Source organism: Lemur catta, chromosome 11 (genome assembly GCF_020740605.2).
Source record: "Lemur catta isolate mLemCat1 chromosome 11, mLemCat1.pri, whole genome shotgun sequence".
Classification (NCBI taxonomy): domain Eukaryota; kingdom Metazoa; phylum Chordata; class Mammalia; order Primates; family Lemuridae; genus Lemur; species Lemur catta.
The window spans coordinates 59,145,929-59,166,878 of NC_059138.1; positions in this window are offsets into that span (position 1 = coordinate 59,145,929).

The following is a 20,950-nucleotide window of genomic DNA, read 5'->3' on the forward strand; positions in this document are numbered from 1 at the left end:
CTCCAATGTTGGATCAATGGGCTCATGTTCCAAGTGCTGTGGCTGCAGGGGTAGAAGTTATACATGAGCTCAATAATTTGGAATTTCCATCATCAATGCTAACCTTTGTATATCTATTGCTAAGCATTTAGCCTGCTTCAGTGGAAATAAATATTGAACCCTCATAGGACACCTTCCTCCAGGAAGATTAATCATCTGATGACAAAATGTTTACATGGGATGCTTTCTATTATGAAGGAAGCACATCTTTTGTTTGCTTTTTATTGTTGTTGCTTTTCTTCATGGGAATAGAAACACAATGAAAATATGGATTTGCCTTTCTTCCCCATAAAAATTTTGTCAAAACATACCATCTGCAGAATTTTAGAATCCCTTAAATAATACTATGCTATTTGATGCAACATTGACTCTGATCAAGAAACCCATTTTATAGCAAAAGAAGTATGGCAGTAGGCTCACACCCACAAAATTGATTGGTCATATTAAATATCCCAGATCTCAGAATCAATTGGCTTTATAGAATTATGTAATAAAGGGTCATTTACAGTGACTCCTGGGAGCAAACACCTTGTGAAGTTGGGGCACTAGTCTATAAAACGTAATATATAATTTAAATAATGACCAGTATATTCTACAACTTCCCCAAAAGCCAAAATTTGTATCTAAGAACCAAAGGTATAGAAGTGACAGCTGTTTTCTCACTAATACATATATATATGTGTGTGTGTGTGTATGTGTGTGTGTGCATATATATGAGATATATATAATATATATATATGATAGATCTCTCAGAGAATTTTTTCTTCCCATCCCTCTGTCCTTGGTTTCAATAGTCCTAGTTCCCAAGGGAGAAAGACTTGGTTTAAGGAACACAGCCATGATTCCACTCAGTTGGAAGATGAGATCCTACTGACATATTAGGTCTCCTTGTACCAGGGACCCAATAGGAATAGAAATGGATTAATCTACAGTCTGTCATGATTGATCCTGATTACTAAAGGGAAATTGAGTTAACGTTACATAATGGATTCAATAAAACCATGTTTTAGGGTGCCTTTTGGAACTCAAGTGTTCAATAACAAACATCAATGGATAAAATTAGCAACATGATAAAGGAAGAACCGTTAAGGACTTAAATCTTTGCATAATGAAAGTGTGGCTCAACCTACTGGATAAAGAACTAAACTTCAACCAAATAAAGACTGGTAGAGGGTAAAGATAAATTTAATGGAGGTAAAACAAACAAAAAAAAACCCAAAACAAAAAGATCCCCTTGTCTAGGTACAGAGATAGGAGTAGAGCTGCTATGAATATTTTATGCTATAGTTTTTCTTTGCTACCTTGTGTAAAGTATGCCAAGTTACAACTAGAATTTCAGTTTGGAGTATGAGTGAATTGACATCACCCTTTTGAAAAGGTGGTTACCTCTACGTGGTATACCCTCCATGATGGGATATGATTGCTGCTGCTTCTGGCAAAGGACAAGGCTGCAGGCTGAGTGGCAAAAAGAGTAAAGTCTTCTGAGTATTCTTGTTTCACTGCCCACTCTATTACTTCTCCACCTCCACTTTTCCATTCTCTGTTTTGTCCCTAGAAGCTGGCCTTTTTAGATTGGATCACCCAGATTCTCCTGATGGCAGTTAGTTGGACTTGGCTAGTGGGAGGCATCAAAAGGAGAATAAAATTTGAGAGGAAAAAAGTATAATGAGGTATATTTTTTCTGTTCCTGACTTCTCTCTTAACCTCAGCTATGTGAGTTAGGTTCTCACACCACCAGCTCCTGCTATGTTATCCCTCCTCTAAATGGTCCCAATTCTCACTGAATTATGATAGCTCTATTTATCCCCCTTGTTCTTTCAGCCTTATGGGTAAGAATAGCTTTTAGTGTCTCTCATTTGTTTTTTCAACACTGGCCAAACCTTTATAAGTAGACCCTTTTAAAAAAGTTTCTCTATCTTAACCATTTAGGGTGAGTTGTGTTTTCTGACCTCACTGATGCTGATCCAGATGAATTCTTAATTTATTTTACACAAAGACCCATAGATATTTTCTTTTAATTCTCATTGAATGTAGCACAACGTCTAGCCTATGGCAAGAAACTGTATTAATGTTGAAAGAGTGAATGAATGAATGAATGAATGACTTTATTAGGATTGTCTAATATAACTGAGAGATGTCATCTTGCTATAATAATAGGAGCATGCATAGGGATATATTTGAAGAGAGTATTAAACCTCCTCATAGGACTAGCCCCTGGCAATAATGGAAAATCAGATAATTGGTACATTAGCAATCATAAATCCCTAAAAGACTTCTAATGATGATGACCAAAGTAAAAGACTGAATTATTAGACTATATGATGGTCTGAGAAACATGAGAGAGGGAATAATCAGTATATTTTAAATATCTTCCATTAATGTAACTATTCAATATGCAAGGAACGTAAGGTATGTAGCAAGGTCATTTTACAGGTTAAAACTGAAACTGAATTGCCCAATATCACATTAAGTTGTAGAACTAAGACTAACTGGTAGGTCTTTTTATTATTCTTTCTATTCTCTGAAAAACTATTGACACTATTTGATACATGTAGCCCATTCGCTCTATGAAATATTGGATAACTCTATCGAAAATATTTGCTATTTAATGAAATTTATAGGTAAGTGAAAATGTATACAGATTCCTCAACTGTGTACGAAAGGAGTACGGAAGAGAGAAATTGGATCTAAATTGAGCATGTATTCAAAAGTAATGGCAAGAACACCAATCAGGCAAATACATTTCTCCACATTAGTGTTTGTCCTACAATTTTATTCTAGGGCTCCAAAAGTCATAGCATGTGTTTAATTATGATCACTACAAGGTGAATATTCCCTTTTATAGTAGTACAGAATAAGCAACATAGATGTCTTGTGATAAGATATTGTAAATATTCTAATAGCCATGGAAGGTAAAAACATTCTAGTGCTTTCTTAACAAGGGAGAATTACTTTATTATGAATTGCTTTATTAGGATTGTCTAATGTAACTGAGAAATGTCATCAGTTGGGCCCATTATTTTAGAAATAGTGAGGAAAATTTGGATGATGACTCAACTAATAAATTTTTTTGACTGTCAACTAATAATTTCATATACCATCATTAGCTGTGCCTGATCTTCTGATGTCTCTTCTTATAACAGTTATTGTTATACTACATAATTGAATCAATGAATTTAAATTTTAATAATTACCTATGTACAAAGTTCAAGAAATTCAAAAGATTCATTAAAAAAAATGTGGTGTCTAATACAAAGTGTAACAGTATACTCTATTGTAGTTAAAATTCTTCTCTAATTTTCATTATTTTTTCATTTCCAATGCCTTTAAAGTCACTATTTTTGTCTCATGTGGTTGTCTGTCTGAGACACTGTTAAGGATAATGCTTTGCCTGTGATGTTTTCAATATTTAGACCATTATGTTCAGCTGAGTATATATAATTTATTATTTTTATGGAAATTACATATACATTCATGTAGTATGCTTTACCAAAAAGAGAGAATAATACTATAGTGTCAGATTAATTACTATCACCACTCCACTGGAATTGGTCTGATGTAAAGGACTAGTGCCCAAAATAAAAAGGCGAGTTGTGGTTGATTGGGTATTCTGAATTATATCCATGACTATATTAATTTGCACATTAAAAAATCCTTAAAATCCCATTGTAATCCCTTTCTCTATATTTAGAAATTTGACTTAAAATGGAAAATATTTGATGTCATATAGCAGTGAAAGGCAGATAGATTTTAGTTTTGATAGAGGCACTGTTCAATATATCATTTTAACATCTCATTAAAATAAAGAGTTTCTAAAGGAACTGTTTGTGTATGTTTTCTAGAATCATTCAGTCAATGGAAAGAAAGTAATGGCAAAATAAAATGGTAGTAACAAATTATCAAAAATTACTTAAATTTTTCCAATATTTCCAGTCAATTTTCTCAAAAGAATTCTTCTATAAACACATATATATCTATTGGATTTGTTTTAAATGATAAAGCTTCACAAATTTTTAGTTTTGTCCCTTATTTAAAATGATTTTTATTTCTAGTGATTTCCAGAAAACAACAAACATGGGCATTACTGCCATCATCTACAGAAAAATAACTACCTTATTTTCTTTTTTTTTTTTTTTATTGTTTTATTGAGGGTCACTTTGTTGTAGATTGAGACCTCTCTTAAGAAAAATCCATTTATTCAACAGGATGTATCTCTCCATCAAGTTGCTGAGATATCATTGTTTAAGAATAAGTGCAGTTTCTATGGCTCCCTTAAATCTTCATCATGTAATGCTGAGATAAATATTCTGATTTCTTAGAGTGGTATTATTTTTTTTATAGTTTAATGCATTTTAATAGCAAACTTACAGGAACAGCACAGAAGACAGACAACATTAAAAACATGAACTTGCATGTAGGACAACTCAGTATTATTAACAAAGAATCAATAAGTCATTATGTAGCAGATTTTTTAATTTTGTAGTATTTCTGGTACTTACTTTTTATTTATTAAAATATTACAGCAGATAGTTGGGAATATATTTCATATGTGATTTAGCATAGGTTCCTCTCTCTATAAAGTGGGATTTAGAGTGATCTTAAAGCACAGTCTTCTGAGAATAGTTTCTTGAATCAAGAACTTATAGCTGTTATGTAAGGCTTATTAGATCAAATGCAAAATCTTTAATTTAGCATTTGATTTCCTGACTCTTTATCTATTCAACCTTATCTCTCATTATTTCCCAAAATAGGTTCTTGTCTCCAATCAGATGATTGTTCTCAAGAAAGTGATTATTCTAGTCTCAATGAATTTTCTCTTTATTCTTTTCTTTTACCTAAAATGGTTTGCAATCTCATTTCCAACATTGCAAATTTCAACAGTGAACCTTCCTTGTACAAATCATCTTTTCAATAAAGCTTCCTACAACATAAATCCTTAAAGTGTAATTAAAATGATCGCTATCAAACCATTGGCATACACATGACTTCGGGCCAGACCTTGTTACTTCTGCGTGCTGACTGTAGTAGCCTTAAAAGCCTCCAAATGCAGGATGCATGTTCACAGCACTACAAGTGATCACCCACTCCCTCTGGAACAGGTTTCCGTATCAAGGACTGTTGGGCTGGGCCCTGGTACATTAACACTCTGACACTTCCCACCTTCCTCTGTCTTAAGCAGGCTCCTCTAGTAAGTAAGACACAGCCCCCTGTCAAATAACTGCTAATACTTGGAATAGGAAGCTATTAAGTAGGTGTGCAAATTTGATGTGAGATGGCTTTATACATGGACCTGCTCTGAGGTAGGTTTTATGTAGTCTCTCAGCGTCCCTAGAGGTATTGAGTCTAATTACTCAAAAACAGTTTTGGATTCAAATGAGCTAGAGCTTCAATTTTGATTCTAATACTTATGATCTTTGTTTTGATTTTCATATTATTAGAAATGGCCATAGTACTACAGGAATTTTGTTGGGATATACTGTGGGTATAAACCTTGATTTTTGATTCCTGATTGATGATTTCACCAAGACCGTAACTGTTAGGCATCTTTAATCTGATTCCTGAGACTGTTCTTTCTCTTCCGCATTTGATTTCTCTGGATGGAGAACTCATAAACTGAGAGCATAACTTGTAAAACTTTAAGCTAAAACGTGATCATGATCTGAGCTTACAGCCAAATTGAATCTCAAGCAATCACTTCAGGAAGGAGGGAGGGAGTACAGTTCTCTTCCTAGCTGAACTGCTGCTAAAGTGACCTTCAATAAGCTAGTCAACCTTTTTATTCATTAGTTTCTCCCTTGTCAAAGTAAGTGGCTAAGGATATATGGCTACCAATCGTGCATGGCTACAGTGAAGAAAAATGGAAAAATTAGAACCATAAGAAATGGAGATGTGCCATGGAAATATGTTATGTTTGTAGAATTTTAATAGTCTACAATGTTTTCTTTGTGATTGAGCTTGAATGGGTGATGTTCAGGCATTTTGTTGGTTTTGGTTTGTTGCTTACTTTAGTATCATGCAAGATGGTTTCACAAAATAGATTAAGTTTTATGATATCTTTCCATCTAAAGGAAGTAGATAGTTACACGGCTGGTTTCATCTAATGGGGAGATTTATTGTCATGGTGAAGTAAAAATGTGATATATATATTTCCTAATTCAACCTTTTTCTAATCTACATATTTCACATTTCAATAAAATTCAAATAACTGCCAAGCAATGATTGTATGCTCTTGAATTATATCAGAAAGGGTAAAAATATAAATATTGAGAAGATTAAATTATAAGTAAAATGTTGGTTCAAATTCTATTAGCTAACTACTTGACTTTTCATTATTACATTGAAATTTTTTAAAAATACAAAAAACTGACAATTCTTACATGAAATCTAACATGAATTATCTCAAAACAAGAAAGGAAAAGTTAACATATATTTAGGAGAGAATTTACATGAGTTCAAATATCATAAAATTATGGTAGTTTTTACTATTTTATGTGTTTCTCATTCATATCTTCATTTTCTATTGACTGAGTCAAGAATTAGCATTGTCCAAAACTCAGGTTATTGAATTCTCCATAAAAAGTTTATTCTTATATTAAGCGCTATGAACAAGGAAATAATGTAGTGTCAGTTTTACAACAAGGAAGGATGAGGTTAGTTAGCATACTCACTGTAGAAATAAGAGGAAGAATCTATTTACGCAATTATTAATTAAAATGTATTTAAAATTAATACTACAGAATATTGTTAAGTAAAGAAAAATGAATGAGAAATAGAAGAATTTGGGTAATTTCCTGAGCTCTGTTAATAGCTGGTTCCAGTTTCATGTCCTTATTCTATTAGTCAGGGTTTTCCAGAGAAACAGAACCAGTATCATAGATGGGATAGATAGATATTAATATTTATTATGTACAATAGGCTCATGTGATTAAGGAAGCAGAGACATCCCATGATAATGCCCTCTAGAAGCTAGAGGCCCAGGAAAGCCAGCAGTGTAGTTTCAGTTCAAGCCTCAAGTCCTGAAAATCAAGGGTGTTGGGGGAGATGTTGCAATGGTGTAAGTCCCACTCTTAGTTGGAAGGCCTGAGAACTAGGAACACTGATGTCTGAGAGCAGGAGAAGACATATGGACCAGCTCAAACAGAGAATCCAAATTATCCCTACTTTGCCTTTTTGTTCTATGATAGATGATGTCCACCCACTAGGTGAGGGTGATCTTTACTCAGTATACAGATTCAAATGCTAATCAATCCTGGATACATCCTCATAAGCACAGCCAGAAATAATGCTTTATTAGATATATGGAAGTGCCCTAGTCTGATCAAGTAGACACATAGAATTAAATATCATGCTTATACTAAAAATAAGTTTGAAATTGAATGATCTATAAAGTTCCTTCCAGCATGAAGATTCCAAAATGTTTCTATATTGTTATTCATTTCCTATAGCAAATTCATGATCATACTCCTGGCAATTTAGCTTTGAGAAGAAGTCAACAATCTGCCTAGATTTATGGAGAGGCTAGAGTTATTGGAAATAGGCTCCTTTTGTGGGCCTTTCACAGTCTGACTGTTGAAATCTTACACATAGGGTGTGTTGTATAATATGTGATAATTTATAGCTCCTGCTTTAAGATCCGTTCCTCTTAGTCAAGTGCTTATTAACACTGCCCATAGTAAATATAGTTTAATGTTTATTTTCAGGAAAAAATTTAGACTCTATCATGCATGAAGTTAATTATTAATATAAAAATATAGTATTCAAAATAGTTTCAAACAATGACAAGTATTTTTTATTTGACTTGCTTGTAAATACACTTACAAATTCATCAAGTAATTGTGAAATTTTCTACTTGAACTGTGAAAACACTGAAATAAGTGCAATTTAATTTAGGAAAAACCTGGATATTAAACTTGTAAGTCTCTTAGCAATCAAGAGTCAAAAATAATCCAAAATGAGGTTCAGAAAAGCTTAGCATTTTATAATGCTCCACATAGAATCAATAATCAGGACATCTTGTGATTTTCATTTTCAATAAAGCAATGAGACCAACTAAATTGGGGCTGAGTGTGCCTGAAAAAAAATGATGACAGATTAAGAGAAAAATTTCAGATTAAGAGTCAAAAGGTATTAGATAAAACATTGTGTACTTAAAAAAAAAATATGCCACAAAAATGAGCATTAGATTGTGTTCCCAAAACCTAAAATGAATAAGGACAAAGCAAAAATGAGAATCAATGAATTCGAAAAAATATGTAACAAACTGTACATCAATTCTTCATTTCCCTTTTATTTTATCAATTTAAGTAAAAGCAGTGAGGAAGTCTGAGAGATGTGTATAATGAAAAATGCTGATTTGGTAAAGTCAATGAGTAGTTTCAGTCATTTTATAAGTCTCTATGTTGCTTTCCAGTTTATTATTTTATCATTCATTCAACTGGCACTTAGGTCGACTAACACACAAGCATAATCATCCTAAACTAAGGTTTACCTAATATGATTTTAAAGACTAACCCAAACTATTAAGTTCGTGATTATGAAGGGTATACAAATGCAGAAATTATAAATTAAAAGATAAAAGGATGCAGTTTTACATTTAACCTTAGGACTAACAAAACATAAGTAAGGAAACAACTCAAAAGAAATTGAACTTAATTTCTCTTTAAATCCAAAATTTCCCAGAAAGAGATGTGAATAATTTTACAACTTAAGCTTCAATTTATGTAATGGTCCTTATATATTTACACATAAAGGTAAATTTATGTAAAGGATCTATATAGGTGAGTTTTACTCTAAACGTGAGCTTTTTTCTTTTTCTTTTTTTTTGTTTCTACATTTTTTTTATTTCAGCATATTATGGGGTTACAAAAGTTTAGGTTACGTATATTGTCCTTGTCCCCCCCCCAACCCCCGAATCAGAGCTTCAAGCGTGTCCATCCCCTAGACGGTGCACATAGCGCTCATTATGTATGTATACACCCATCCCCTCCCCCCAACACCTAAATGTGCTCTTAGGTGATGATCAGTGAAGCCAATTTGATAACTTTTTAAAAAAGGATACTTTCATTTGTGATTTTACTTTTAGTAATTCTGATAGTTTTTCCTTTTATTAATTTTCAAATGTCTTACCTTGTATGCTTTCTATTATTGTCCATGAAATATTGGCTTTATTCTTTTTCTGGGACTAAAATTACTTTCATTCTGGATTATTCTTCTGGGGCTCATATGTCTCATTATGTTCTTTTATATTGTTTTTTGTCTATATATTTCACTCTTCGTATTTTCTAACTGTATAATTTCAAAGAACGTTTTCTTCTGTTTAAACGTTTTCTTCTGTTTAAATACTTTGTCATCATCGCTGTTGTGGAAATTTAAAAAAATAAATAAAAGTCCTTTCTACTGTATCTTGTGACTTTTAAAACTATTTCTTGAGTTCTTCATTTTGTGATATTATTTTATAGGTCCTACTTGATTAATTTATAAGTTATGTTTTTAAATCCTTATCTTGTCAACTCTTATTTTACATATTTACAACAGTTTTTATTTAAAAATATTACCAAAGAATTTAAAAATCTATATCATATGAGCTTCTGTTTTTATTGTCTGACTTTTCTCTTGGTTTTCAGTCATGGGAAAGTTTTTATTGAATGCTAAGTATTGCACACACACAAAAAATAGAAGCTTTTTGATAATGTCAGGATTTTTTTGTTCTTTTTTCTTTTTTTTTTTTTCTGACAGGCAATTAGAGAAAGGTAGAACAGGTTGATCAATCAAGAATTGAATGTTTTAGTGCTAGATTTCAGACTTTGCGAGGGCTGAATATTGCCAGTTTACACTTAATATTACCATAATATGACTTGAGGGGTCTCAAATAAATAAAAATCTCAGGTGTTCATCAGGGCCTCTCCTCTTTAGAAATGTATGAATTTTAATTTTTGTATTCTCTGCCTCATAGGCCTGATGAACGTTCTGGAAAACAGCTTTATTTTTGTCTTCTGTGTCCCACCCAATAAATTGGGCAAATACAAATTGGCGAAAAAGGTCTCAATCACCTAAATGTTTTTTTCTTTTTGTCTAGTAGATGAGCCTCTCATGTCCTGATTACTATCGATGCTCTCGAATGCCTTTAAACAGTTGTTTCTGTGCATTGTACAACTTTAATAGCTGTTCTCAATGGGAGGGTTAATGTTTAATAATGCTTTTAAAGAAACATCATAATGCTGTGCAAGAAGTGATTTTTATTCTACTTAAACGGTGATAAATGGACACTGCCTCTCAAATAGACCAGGCTCATTTCCATTGTGGCATTTCCCATCAGTGAGTAAACAGGCCCTCTATTTAGGAAATGAGAGGAAAAAAAAAAAAAAAACTATAGCATCATTCTGCAGCATTAAACCTATAGTAAACACTATCACTTAGCTGTGCAGATAAAGCAAGCAATATGAATTTTGCAAAGCTTGCTAAAGGACTAAAGCTTTTCTAAACAATTTAGACAAAATAAACTTAGGTAAGAAAACAAATCACTTCTTAGTACCCTTTACAAGTAGCAACAAGATAACAGGAAGCAAATTAAGTTTAAAAGAGAATGTTGTTATTATGATTATTGATATAGATAATCAAATCCAGTAAATGCCAAGGGTAAAGCTAGTCTTAGCTGACTTGAACGTGGATATCAAATGCTGTGCAAAACTTTTTCTCTTCTCCTCTTATCTCTTCCTCAGAAAGATTCTGAGAGTCATCTATGCTTGGATCACATGCATAACACCAAACAAATCACTGCTGAGAGAGAATATTACAAGGAAGGCAGCTTGCATTGCAGACACAAAGCTTGTGCATTCATGGGAGTGAAGATTGGAATGTAGGGGATGGTTAGTACAGGCATATAAGTGGTCAAAAATCATCAATTCATCAAAACAATCATTGCAATTTGGATGTACTACTCATGCCAAATTTTCCATTAAATCAACATTATATAACACAATTGCATTACTAAATAAAATTTAGAATTATTATAGATATTTATATGTGATCTAAAGAAATGACATAATTACATTTAAAGAGAATTTAACAAATTAATGGATGAAATTTACCTATTTTTAGGGCATCAGGAAATAATGTATTGATCATTGCCAATTGAGTTTTCATTATTTTTTCTACTAGGCATCGGTTTACCTACTTTTAATACTTATTGTTTTCATTTTCAAGGGATACGTTTAATAATGATATATATTAAGAGTCATGGAAGTAGTCAACAGAGAACCTATTTTCAGCTCAAGCAAGCTTTGTTGCTTAAATTATTACTCTTATGGAAAAATTGTGCTAAAATGCACACAAGTTGACCGTACTAAAAAGACAGCAGTTTTGAGCAAAGGTATAGATTTCTTAGGTAAAAGACAAAGGGTATGAGAAATTATAATCCTGAAGCAAATGAAAAACATAGCAGATACATCTTATTAATAATTGCATAGTTAGGTGTAATAAGCCATAAAACATGTCTTTTACATGAAGGTCAATACATTCAGTGTCCCCCAAATTGTCATAGTTTAAATGGAAATAATTTTTCTATAAAAGAAAGATGATAAAATCTACATTTATTAAAATAAACTAGTACTTTAAAATATAATATATATTGAAGAAAAATATTGGAATGGGAAACTACAACAAAGCTTCTCCATAGATGTGAGAATGCCTTAAAAATTGAATGGATAAATTCTAAACACCTAAAACTAAGGCTGATTATTATTATTATTAATGTAAGACATATAACCCTTCTATAAATAAGTCAAACTTAGGTTCTAAACTATAAGAAATGGTCCAATGAAATTATTGAAGGCCAAATAAAATTGCTGTGCAATTTTAATATGTAAAATGTAAATTCAGCAGGTATAGTGATAGACATGGATAAGGTAATATAGATCATCTTTGCACAAAATAATAAAAATTAATGTCTCCAATGAATGACATGTTAAAGGTATATAACTCTGAAAATTTCATATAATGTAATAACAATATACTATCTAAAGATTTCCCCCTTAGAAAATTTTCTTACTGATATCATTTTAAACTAAGCAACTTTAGATAGACTTTATTTAGTATATACTGAGCAGTTATGAATCAAAATTAATCAAATCAAGACTTTCATACTATTAAAGCTTTATAAAGAGGAGTATATTGCATAAATGTTTGATTTTCATCTTTTTTTTTTTTTTTTTGAGACATAGTCTTGCCCTGGCACCCTGGCTAGAGTGCAGTGGTATCATAGCTCATTGCAACCTCAACTCTCAAACTTTTGGGCTCAAGTGATTCCCCTGCCTCAGCCTACCAAATAGCTGAGACTACAAGGTGCATGCCACCATGCCCAGCTAATTTTTTCTATTTCTTGTAGAGATGGAGTCTCGCTCTTGCTCAGCTTGGCCTTGAACTTCTGGCCTCCTGTCTCAGCCCTGTGTGTGCTAGGATTACAGGCGTGAGCCACCACTCCTGGCCTATTTTCATTTTTATAATTCGTTCTTCACTGGTCTGCCTCTGTGTCCTAAAGAACCACTCCCAAAATATCTGCCCCAGATTAAGCAGTGTATTATAAGCATCGTTATAGATAAAGACTACCCGAAAAACCATTTTGAAAGTACTTTACGAGTGCAACTGTGTTGAGGGCAATGACTATATACTGTAATATTTATGAAGATGATGGTGATGATAATTATGAAAGCTTCTAGTTATAAAGTGCCAAGCACTATGCTAAATGCTTAACATTCTTTATCTATTATCCACAATAGACCTATAAAAATACTACAGCTTGAATATGTTAAGCAACTGGCTCAACATCATTTAACTAGTCATTGTCAGAATCTAGAGATGCATCCTGAAGTATTTCAAAGTTTGATTCTAATAGTATAATATTTACCACTAATATATAAAAAATATCAGTTATCTATCAGTGAATCTTTAAAAAACTAAGCCCAGGGATACCTGGAAAAGAAGTCATCTTGGTTTTCTAATATCCCAAGGGAACAAAATAAAACACATTTTCTGAATATGTAATGTTACTGTGTTAGATATTAAAGGGATAGCAATATTAACTACATAAATTTGATAAGCACATTTAAAGGCACATTGATAAACTGAATCTACTTTTAAAAATATTTTCCTCAGTAGTCTGCATTTTTAATGGGTCAAATCAGGCCTATCTAATAATTAATTTTCTATGGATTTTGTGAGCCTAGAAATGTCTATGGAGTATTTTAATTAATCTCATGAGTTTCAATGAATATTTAAACATGTGTCTATACTCATTATATTTTCATTAATAAAATCACCCATGCACTTCACCAAAGCATAGAATTGTATGACTGAAATTGTTCTGGCTGTTGCCATCCCCAAAAGTACTTTATTTATTTATTTCCCTTGTTCATCCAAATATGGTGTCTCAATATTAAGTCAATAGCGAACGTTAGTTTTCTGAGAATTGTCCCAAACTTGTTATATTATTTTTCTAAATTCATACATTGAACAAGACAGAATAAAAATACGTGTACTTGTTTTTATTATCACTGACCAAAGGTTATTAGTCCATATAAGGTCTCTAATATCACTCCTGATGAAAGGCTTTATCTTCATGGATTCTCAACTTTATCCAGGTCATCTTTAAGTCCCCTGGACATGTATGTAAAATTTTGTGACTACATGTGAGATTCTAGTGTGTAATTTTAGTGCATAAAAGAATATTCAACAACAAAAGTAAGAAGGGGAGACAAGCTAATATATTTGCATACCAAATGTAAATTGATGTTTTCAAAAGAATATGTGTGTGTATATATACACACATTAATTTGAAAAAAATGTATATGTGTGTATATCTACATATATATATTTGCCTTCAATTCCTTAAAATAATAATCCTCTTTCCCAGCTACTTTCTCAAAAGTTCTAAAAAAAATAAATTGTCTCTTTGACTACAGCTGTCAAAACGTCAAAGACTGTAGTGTCCTTCACTTGCAGATGATGTTTTTCTACACATTTTTATGCACAATGGAGTTGTTCCTATTTAAAGGACACAATAATTTGAGAATTTTTTTCAACAAATCTACATTTATGTTTGTAGAAACTACAATGAACTGGAGTTCATCATGAAAGTCTTTTATCAGTTCAATTTTTATGCAAAAGAATTTTACATCAAGGTTTCATAAGAGTTTGTGTTCTGCCCAGCTTGGTAGAAGAGATAAATTCGGGCTATGCTATAGATTTTATGGGCTTTCATGTTGGATTTTGAAATCTGTCTACAGAAAGAGGAATTTTCCTAACCACAATATCTTTACATGTGATAGGCATGGGAATCAAAAGAAATTGTCTGTGTAAGAAAATGACATTCCTCTACAACTTATTCTATGAAGAGCATGAAGGAGAGTGAGTTGTAGTTTTTTTATGTCTATTAAAAGCCTTCCCACAGCAACATTAGTTAGTAAGCAAGCTTTTTGTCTGTACCCACAGCCTTCTCTTTCTTACCCAGAAGTCCAAGAAGAAAAAAAATCTGATTAATATATTTTATGTGTTAAGGATTTTTCTTTCATGACCTACTTGAAATATAACTTTTGCTGTTGTTGCTTATATAGGTACAATTAAATGTGAATTTATTTTTATCTTTAATTCATTTAAATTTAAAAATTAGACTACCCAAGTGCCCATCAATTCATGAGTGGATTAATAAAATGTGGTATATGTACACCATGGAGTTCTACTCAGCTATAAATATAAGAATTAATACCTTTTGGGACAATCTGGATGGGACTGGAGACCATCCTCCTAAGTGAAGTATGGTTAAGAACGGAAAACAAACACCACATGTACTCGCTATTAAATTGGAACTAACGAACCAGCAGTCATGTGCACCGATGGAAGTAAAATTCAATGGAAATCATGCAGGTAGAAGGGGGAAGGAGGGAATGGATGAAATCATACCTAACCGGCATAATGTACACTATCTGGGTGATGGGCGCACTTATAACTTTGACTCAAGCAGTACAAAAGCAATCCTTGTAACCAAAACATTTGTACCCCTGTAATATTCTGAAATAAAAAAAGGAAAATAAATAAATAAATAAAATAAAAATTAGACTAATGAAATTGGAAAACTCAGCAGATTGCTTTTGTTCTAATTTCAGGAATCAACATGGCAAGTGTTTGGCTGACCCATCTCTGAATGCTCTTTATTGCCTGCTACCTATGCCGCCTGGAATCTGCTCCTAGGAATGGTCACACAGACTAATTAGGCTTTTCTCTCTTCGACATTCTGCAAGGAAATATTCTTCAGCTTAAAGACAAGAATAGGACAGTTCTAAGTTATAAAAAAGTAAATGTTCTACTTACATATCAATGACTCTGATATTTAAATGTGAATTATATCCAGAAGCAAATACACCTATTACATATGGGAACAAAATCAGTGTTCAGAGGAAGCTACTTACAGTTTATTTCAAAGATCATGAATTACCACAAAAATATAATGAAAAGAAAAAGAACTTATGATAAAATTATTGTAGCATTACAGTGAAATTCAAGAACAGAGTTTTTCAAAAAGACCTTATATTTAATGCACGGAGTCATATTTACTTTGCAAAATCCCTTTTTATTTCTTTTATAATGAAAAATTTACTCTACCACTGTTCTGGAAGTGCTAATTTTCATCCCTAAAATGATTCTATCCCAACTGAGAATATATTTAAAATTGAAACTTTAAAACATAGTATAAGTCAGGCTGTTACTAGTGTTTCTGTAGAGGAAATGGATTCATTTTTGTACAGATAAGGTAAAATCTGTGTGTTCCTTCCAAATATTCTAAATGACTTTTTAAAAAACATGTGTAGTACATATAGAGGAATGACAGACAATATGACTATAGAAATGAAATGGTAAACCATGTCATTCAACATGTAATTTATAAATGTTAACATTCCAAAAGGTTTATATGTTATTTTTACTTGCATTATTTAAATATTTTATTAAAGTTGGATGAAAAGGATAATATATTGTATAATCCTTCATTTATTGAATCGATGAAGCATTTATTTTTTAGTACTTTTGCTATAATACAGTATGTGGGGACACTCTAGAACTAGAATCTCTTATATGACTATGTGTCAAAGAGTGATGATTCCCTTATGGACAGATCATGTGAGGAATGCAGTAGAATAAAGCACATTATTTTCTTGTCCCTTCCCCAGCCTCACCCAGGTCAGGTATTCAGTGTCTACAATCTATTTATAGTGCATTTAACTTGATCGTGTCTTTCATCTCAAAGATCCATGATCTGACATGTCACCTCCCTTAATCACATTTTCCCTCATTACCTCTGGGCCTCTTATTCTGCTGCTATTAACAACAATAATGATATGTAAAGTTTTTATCATGGTGCCATTGAACAATATTCTGAGTAGATCTTAAACTCCGGGATCTCAGACTCTTTTCAAAGACTCAATTGTAAATGCAGACTTCCTATTACTATGGAGATTTAGCCTTATACTCCCATGTTGAACCCATGGCTGACCTCATGAGTCACAAGACATTTTTGTTCCTCTGACCAGAGGCTTAAGACTAACAATAGTCCAAAATGCCTTTTTGATTTCTTACTCTTTTGTCTGTATTTTTGGTTACTGATGATCTAAATTTGAGAGCACGAGGCAGTCTACCTCAGGCCTATTACTGCAAGCTGGGAAAAGGGAGATACTCCCTAAAAGCCTGCGGCCTAGTTCAGTAGCACTTTAGCCACATGGAAGGAAGCAATCCAAAGATACAAACATCCAAGTCGGTGTTATTCTAAACAGAATTTTATTTTTAAATCTCTCTAAAATACAATAATTTAAATACCTTTCCCCTAGAGTTTTTATAGCATCTCCATGAGCCAAGAGTTGCATTCCAAGGTTCACTCTCTGAGAGATCAAATGATGGGGAAGTCTTAAGCATCTCCCAAATTTGCAGTGTGCAATTAAAGACAAAAAAATGATGCTACTTATGCTACTGCTGATGCTAATGATATTAACAAAAAAGCTAATGCTATCATTTACAGGATTTGGCTATATTCTAAGCACTGTAGTAGTCCTGAAAATAACATTGTGAGAAACATGTTATTTAATTTTAAATATTTTTAAACATTTTAAATTTAAAATTTTAAAATTATTTTTTGTTTTAAATTAAGAAACGTTCATGAAATGAATTTGCTCAAGCTCAAAAACCAGTGAAAGTGGAGTCAGTATTTGAACCAATGATGTCTGGCATGTGATTGCAAAATCAATGCTTTTTTTAGTATGATAAATGAACAATGGATATTCAGACATAAATGTTTGCCTCTCCAAAGACATATCTGGTCCTAACCCACACCTTTGTAGGGAATGTGTATTTCTCCAGTAATGTACAGTTAAAGTGAAAAAAATTAGAGATATTTTGAAACTAACAACTTTTATGGGGCCCTCACAGAAATATCTTCTCTTGCCTATATTTTAACACTGACCTTATTAATTATCAATTATATTGTCTACATAGACCATTTTTCCTGCCTTAGTTTTTATATTATTGCTGGTAAATGACCTTGCATTAAATTTGAATTTTCTTATAATTTTCTCCAAACTGGATTATCAATTTAGGAAACTGTGGTACGAACATTATTTTCAACAACTGTTTATTGAGCACCTACTAATTAGCAGACATACAATTTTCTAGTGATTAGCATTGAACATGATAGAAAGTTTTACTGTCCTAATTCTTAAGCAAGGAATAACAGTTCCACACAGATTCATGTTGTATGGCTGCATAACTTATTCCAATGACCTTAGACACTTAAACATTCAGGTTTCTCCTAAATAATCGATTTGACTCATGACTGAACTATTGATGCCCTCCTTTAGAGATGTTTTCCAATCATGTCAATAATTTCTTTGAAGTTTTATTGTTTTTCCCCTTTGAGAAATAGTGAGAGCCAATGTCAAAAGCTTTCAAAGAGTTGAGGATGTTGGAATTTCAAATAATTCAGGAAAACATAATTTGGGCATCATGCCATGAATTCCCATAGGACCAAGGGGCGAAAAACAAAACAAAACATCATTTAAGTTTATATTCAGAAGATTATGGACGATGGGTATTTGAGGTAGTGATAATCATTTCTTAATTACTATTGAAATTAAATATTCTATAAGTTCTAAGTTAAACAGCATGGTTTCAGCAAAGCAGTTGCCTGATTCAAAATATCATCATCTAATTCAAAAGAGTCTGCTTGAACTTTTACTTATCTTTTTATTCTATTTCAATGCTAAATTTGGAAAATATATAAGCTGACTGGTAAACTATCTTCTTAGTTCCTAGAATGTTCCTGGGATCAAGGCAAGTATTCCCAAAATGATAATATTTTTATTACAGCCTAAGAGATTTTTTTTTAAAGAAAAAATTTGCAAACTCTAGCCATTATGTCTAGCAGATCTCTAAAACTTGAAACATATCTGTCCTCCAACCTTTATATCAGACATGCTGAGAATATCCTTTGTTGCATTAGAAATTGAAATAAGTCACAGGCTTGCCGAGCGTCCTGTGTAGACAGTGTGAACATTGGAAAAAGCTAAAATTGAAGAGTTAAGAAGAAAACTGTGTTTGACAGACCATGATCTCTCTTTCCACATAATTTTTGCCACCCCCAATAAACATCACTTGTCATACCTATCTCACCTTATGTGCTTATACTATCCATTTTTGAAGACATTTTTCTGAGCACACATAAAAAATAGAATTCTTTCTCTTGAATGAACCATCAGGTCAGCTGAAGAGCTACAGCAAGGGAGGAAACAATTACATAAATCAACATGATAAAGGGAAACCCAAAGTTCTGTTGAAAGTACTGAGTCTGAAAATGGGGGGTATGTGGGCTATGGTAGGAAAGGTTACTTGAGAACAGAATTATAAAGAATCATTTGCATCAGCCAGATGAAGAAAGAATGATCAGGCTAAAAACATTCCTAAAGAATAACTCTGTTTACAAATTCAAGAATTTAGGAAACTGTGTATATATTATAACATGAAACATAGCTAATGAGCTAGAACAAGAATGAGAAGGACATTTTTGACTTGCCAAAAACATGATTTTATTTGAAAGAAATATACAGGAGCAACTGATGAGCTGTAATGCATAAGTGGAACAAGCATTTGTATATTTGCAGATATTGCTGTATTAATTTTTATTCTTATTCTCACTCAGATGCAGTTATTGGATATACTCCTACAGCCAGTTCATATTATTGAGTGTTAAGCAACAAGGCCCAATCAGTATCTTGATTATCATGTAACCAAATGAAAAGGAACACGAGAAATAAAAAGTGGAGGTAATAAAGTTGAAAATGCTTACCTCTTATGTTCGTTGCATTGGAAAGATTCCTGGATTAGGCCAGGAATAGAATAATATTGTTGCTGATGATTACTGATTGTATATGGTATAAACTGAAGGAGAGCTCTCCAAGTAAGGTAGTTCACAGTACTGGTTCCTGTGTATGCAGGGACAAAGTGTTTTCAATATAGCTTTGATATGTGCTATAACTATGAAGGCCAAGGATTTCACATATATTAAATTCCAAAGTTTTTTTAACATTTAATAGAAATATTTGGACATAATATGAGTTAATAAAAATATTTTATAGCTAGTTTCAACTATCAGAACAACATGGAAATGCATGTAAGCTATAAGAAGAAGACATGATTTTTAAAATTTCAATTTCTATAGTAAAAGATCATTGGAAAAGTCACATAAAACACTGAGAATGAACATAGTGAAAAGATTCTTTAATAACAGTTATAAAAGAAAACATTAAATTCGCAAAAGCAGTCATTGTCTCTTCAAAAAGATTGACTCTTACTTGAACACTTGTTGAGCAGGAATGGAGAATTTCATGAAGAGGCAATACATGCACAAATAGCCTCTGATGAGAGGAAAGTATACGAATTTGTGTGAGTATGTGTGTTCATAATTGGCAATGGTTCAAAAATTATATTTATGTCTAGAATGTTTTTATTTAGCAAAGAAAATATTCATTTGAAATGTATCTGGTATAATGAAGTGAATTTTAATTTTTGTTTAATTTTAATTGATATTATTACAATGTTAAAACATCAGTAATGCATTATGGGCTGAATTGTGTCCCCACAAATTCATATTTTGAAGTCTTAGCATCCAGTACCTCAGAATGTGACTGTATTTAGAGGTAGGGTCTTTAAAGAGGTAATTAAAGCAAAACAAGGTCTTATGGATGGCCCTAACCCAATACAAGAATAGGAGATTCTTATAAGACGAGGATATTAAGACACAGACACACACAGAGGGATGACCATGTGAAGACACAGAGAGAAGACGGACATCTACAAGCTAAGCAAAGAGGCCTTAAAGTGAAACCAACCTGCCAGTACCTTGATCCTGACATCTAGAACTGTGAAAAAAGAAATTTCCGTTATTTAAACCAATCTGTGGTACTTTGTTATGGCAGCCCTAGCAAACTAATACACAGTGTAAAATGTATTTTTGTTAAATACAATTTTATTATTTTATAGGACTGCATTTTACTTTAATGATTGACACTTTCACACCCAAATTAGTATGTGTTGTAAGTTTCAAATACACACAGGATTTCAAAGCTTTCCTTGGCAAAAAAAGAATATAAAATACCTTACAATTTTTGTAATAACACATACATATCACAATATTTTCTATATGTTATATATTTACTATTTTAAAAATTATTATATTAAATTGACATGTTTCAATCTTTTTAATGTGACTTTTTAAAATCTTTTTTAATATGGCCACCAGAAAATTTAAAATCAATTATATTGTTTATATTTGTATTTGTTTACATTATATTTAGTATATTATATTCAATTATACTGAAAAGCT